The sequence below is a fragment of the Dasypus novemcinctus genome, chromosome 30, assembly GCF_030445035.2.
Source record: "Dasypus novemcinctus isolate mDasNov1 chromosome 30, mDasNov1.1.hap2, whole genome shotgun sequence".
In the NCBI taxonomy this organism is placed as follows: domain Eukaryota; kingdom Metazoa; phylum Chordata; class Mammalia; order Cingulata; family Dasypodidae; genus Dasypus; species Dasypus novemcinctus.
The window spans coordinates 34790181-34794960 of record NC_080702.1 but is presented as its reverse complement, the minus strand read 5'-3'; the positions used below and the strand labels follow the sequence as shown (position 1 = coordinate 34794960).

The 4780-nt window shown below is 39.1% G+C and overlaps 1 pseudogene; it reads left to right on the top strand.

Moving 5' to 3' along the window:
- The first annotated feature begins 1236 nt into the window (after positions 1–1236).
- Positions 1237–3028, top strand: LOC101446469 (G2/M phase-specific E3 ubiquitin-protein ligase pseudogene; annotated as a pseudogene).
- The last annotated feature ends 1752 nt before the right edge of the window (positions 3029–4780 follow it).

Here is a 4780-nt window from a genome sequence, read left to right as displayed (position 1 = left end):
GAGTGGGCATCATTATCCCCAAATCCTCAAGATTGAGGAATGAACAAACATAAGGGGGGAATGCAACTATGGACCAAAGTAGACTTTTTATTATTCTAGTAATGGAAGAGCTTGTAACACTGATATAAAGGCTGTGGTCACCAGAGGTTCTGAGGGGAGGAAGAAGGAATAGGTATTAAATGTGGCATTTGAGGGGCATTGGCCTTGTTCTGCATGATACTGCGGTGACAGATACAGGCCATTATACATTTTGCCAAAATCTATAAGTTGTGTGTGTAATGTGTAAACGATAACATAAACTATAGAACATGGTCAGCAGCAACACTTCAATATTTGTTCATCAATTGTAACACTAGTGAAAGATGTTAATGGGGGAAGGTAGGGTTTATGGGAATCCCCTGTATTTTTGATGTAACTTTTATATAATATAAAACTTCTTTAAAAATAAAGAAAAAAAGCAAAATAAAAGTGCATAGCTATATGAATGCATTTGTCTCCATCAAGGAATAAAAGCCACAAGAAAACTGGAAACCAGACCACCTAGTGAATGAGCTGAATCCACAGAAGCTCTATGGAGAGTTACTAGTCTCAAAATCAAAGGCTTAGAATTTAAAATCATTCAAATACAGGAGAGGAGAGGGTGTTAACATTCAGGTTCACAGATGAAGGCAGTACATTTTGGTGATTAACAAATCTGTGAAAAGCCTCTAAATGACCAATCATCCAACAACTGGTACAAGTTAGTGAGAGGGAATGGTAACTTTCTAAGGTTGAATTCTGATTGGGAAAACAGTCTTCCCTGAGAAGTTACAGGCCTGTGTTTCAAATTTGCTCTCTCTGGGTACTGCCAATCTGTAAAATGAACATAAAAGGGCCAGTGATAATCATTAAAGACATTTGGGAGACACAGATGCAAACCTCCTTTAAAGGATGAAGGTCTTCTAATGACAATCGGGCAAAACACAAAGTTACTGAGCACTAAAGGATATAACTTACCTGAGAGCTTGCTTCCTGCAGGGTAGCCCACATGGTCAGCAGACCTGACAAAAAAAAAAAAACATTTTAAATAAAACTGCAGGGGCATTTGAATCTTACTGCCCGTTGGATGGGGATGCTCCCGGTTGGCGTGTCCCGCGGCCGAGAATGGAAAAGTGCTACCCCCGGTCCCAGAACTTCTGCAAAGACGGCCTTGTAAAATAAATGAAAATTAATCTGGTGACCCACAGAACCTCGTTGATGTCAAGTGGAATTTGACAGAGAGGTAAAGAAGAAGGAGTTTATGGTTTTCTATAGAAGACATCAGGAAGTAAATGAAGAGAGGTTCTAAACTGAAACCCTGTCTTTGCAAGAAATCTGGTGCTTTAATTGGATATGTTGCACCCCAATGTAAAAAGTTATTATCATTTTCCATGTGGCCTTCAGACAGAATGTATTTTCCAGATTACTGTCAATTTTGTGTCATTTCGTTGGAACCATCAACCTGTTCAAATAATTACATCTAACAGTTATAGAGAGTCCTTACCATGTACCATTTGGAATTTATAGAGCCTAGTCCAACATATAGTATATTACGAAGTCCTTGTAGTAAGAATGCTTGGTTTCACAGAAACGGTTTACAGTTTCAAGCAATAAACGCAGGAGTGTTTTTCTTCAGATGCATGTATGCAATCATAGTGATACATTTCAGAAAGAGATGTTGAGAATGGAATTCATATTCCTGAAAAAGATGTGTCTTGGGAACTAGAGGAAAATGCTTATTGAGAGCTTTTGCAGCACCATGAGCCTTGTGATGTCCAAGGATGTCGCTGTAAAGGGCAAGAATAGAATGCACCTGACAGCAAATGAGAAATAAAACACTGTCAGTGTTGTGGTTCTAGTGGAACCCATTTAGACTGTTGCTCACCACGATCATGGGAACAAAATTGGGAGTGTTTGGAATGTGGAAGGTATCATCTACAATTCAGGGGATTTCAAATGAAGACAAAAAACACACTTAGCCTAATTCAAATAATATGGATATTACTGATTGTTAGAAGAGTCATCACTGAAATTACTCAGTCACCTGGAGCCCAGATCTAATGAGAACACCCCTGGAAGTCCCACTGGCCTGGAAAGGAGAAAGGAATCAACCTGTTAGAAGGCAAGGCAGCAAATTTAGAAGAGTTTTTAAACTGTATTAATAGAGTTAGGATTCCCAATTAAAAGAAAAACTAAAAGATTATATATCAACAAAGCCAATATCTGGAATAGTGCCTTAGATAGATTCAGAAATCAAAACTTTAATCCTGCATACTCAATTGAAACAGCCTATGTAAATGAAAATGATAAATTTGGCCAAGAGCATCCTGGATCAAAACAAGAATTTCTGAGTCTTTCAATGCAGCATCTTGAAAGCTCATCATTGTTTGAAGGGTCCTTGTCAAAGAACTTGTCCCTTAATGCCCAAGATAAATACTACAACAAATATGGCTGAATTTAACTCAGCAATAAATGAATGCTCTAACTGCCTACAGCTTATTGGATGTCTTAGACATTAAGTGATATATATATGTTGGTAAAAGACATACTTTTCTACCATGTAATTAAGAGAGCCCAAATATCTTTTGAAAGTTTTAAGCAGGCTCTGAAAACTGCATTTTAGGGAAAATTCTGACTTCTCCAGAAGCATTTTGCAGCATCCTCTACCATAAACCTTAAAATATTTCTGTGAAAATTCTTAGTGATCTTTTTACAGTTTACCCATTGTCTAATATAAAACTTTGGGATTTTGGAACAGTTACTTAGAAGCTATTGAAAATTGTAAATCTGCAACAACAATGGAATATATTCTTATTTTTGCAACTGGTTGCAGTTCCATTCCACCTACTGAACTGAGTGCCTGCATAAGAATTTTCCTATTAGAAACAAGTGAAGTATCTCTTCCAATAACTAATACATTTAAAGAATTTCAAGAAAATATGGACTTTGCCATAAAAAAAGCACTTTAAGACTAGAAAAGGAAGAAAGTTCTCACTATGTGGGACATTAAAATGTTTCTTTGAATAAAGATGTTTCTTTTAAAGTGGCTATTGCGCCTTTCTTTTGTTTCAGAAATCTGTCCATAATCACTTTTGAACAAACTTGTCAGCTTCTGGGTCCAATAGAATTTATATGAACATGAAGTAATGCTTTGGCCATTTAAGCTAAAAATTTTTTTTTGTTGAAGTGTACTAATCAAAATTGGTCAATTTTTCATTGTCTTAATATACATGCTTCATAAATTTCATATAAATACTTACAGAATGACTGTGAAGAATTCTTGAAGCATAGTAGTATAATACATAAGAGAAAAATGTTTTGCTATTTTGAAAATTGTTAGCTGTAAGATGCCACAATGATTTTCCACTCTTTACACAATTTTCAAATTATTTCTTATTTTCTTTAGCCTAAAACATTTTGTAGAAAAGCTAAACGGATAATTCCTCTTAAATAAATCAGAGGTGTATACTCTGGGCTGTATGTTTATGTGTGCTTTTCTAAAATGGCACTAAGTAGGTTGCTAAAAATGCTTGAAAATTATTGATTTATATTAAAACAGAATCATACTGCAGTTAGATTATGCATAATGGGAATATTATTATATGAAAAGGAAAATTGCACAATATTCTGAAAGCTACAGATATTCCATTGGCTTGAAAACACTTTAGAGGTGGATATAAAATGTATTTGAAAATATCTAAGAAAGTGTGTCTTTTTTTAAAGCCTTGACTTCTTTTTCTTTTTTTTGATATCCAATGTGTGGTATTGAACCACAGTTATGCCTGATCCCTAATCAGTTTAGGTATCTGAATGATCTCAGTAGATTGTCATATGGTAGGTTTGGCTATTTGACATTTATTTATTATCAGGATGTTTGTATGATAGGTAACCTGGCACCATAGCACTAGTTATTTTCTCTGGCTTTGAAGGGTATCTGTTATTACATAAGCAATTGTAGCTGAGCGAGAGAGTTTCATCCTCACTCAGGCCCAAGAGTCGGGGGAGCTTGCTCCTGCCGAACCACCGGCGGGGGGTGCCCCAAGAGGGAGCACCAGTTCTCCAGGCGTGGGGGACGTGCGGTTGGGGAAAAACCACGGAGACCGCTTGAGCGCAAGAACAGGTCTGCTTTATTATGGAAGTACACTTAGCTATATAGGGTTGGGTAGAGGGAGGGGCGTGATGAAGGGAGGGTTGGCTAAGGGGCAGCTGTGGACAGGCTGAAGCTGATGGATAGACCTGAGGTAAGCAGTTACTGGGGAAGAGGGCAGATTGTGGGTTGGCAATATGGGCGGGACTGGTGGGAAGGACGGCGGGGGCTGGAAGGGGAGGAGGGGTGGAGAAAGGCGGCAACAATTGCTCTTTTTGTTTTTAAAAAGAAATAGAGGCAACAAGTTTTGGTGCGCACTGTGGGTGTGAATGACTCGGCGTGCGCAGCAACAAGAGATAAGGATTATGAGGAGGGGGAGAAAAAGGAGGTTATAGGGATGGGTACTGGGATGAGACAAGGGGCAGGGGGAGACCACGAGGACTGGCCGGCTATGAGCGGACGACATAGCATCTGGCCAGGACGCATGTGCCCATCATTAGGGTCGGCGCACGCCAGCGCCTGGCGCGTGCCGAGCCTTGCCAGCGAAATGGGCCCGTGATGCCCCTGAATCCCTCGCCCGAGGGGGAGGAATAGTTGGGGAGAAGTGAGGGGAGGAAGACAAGAAGCTACAGGCGTGCGGTATCTGTAGAGACAAAAGAAGAGAAAATTCCTCGC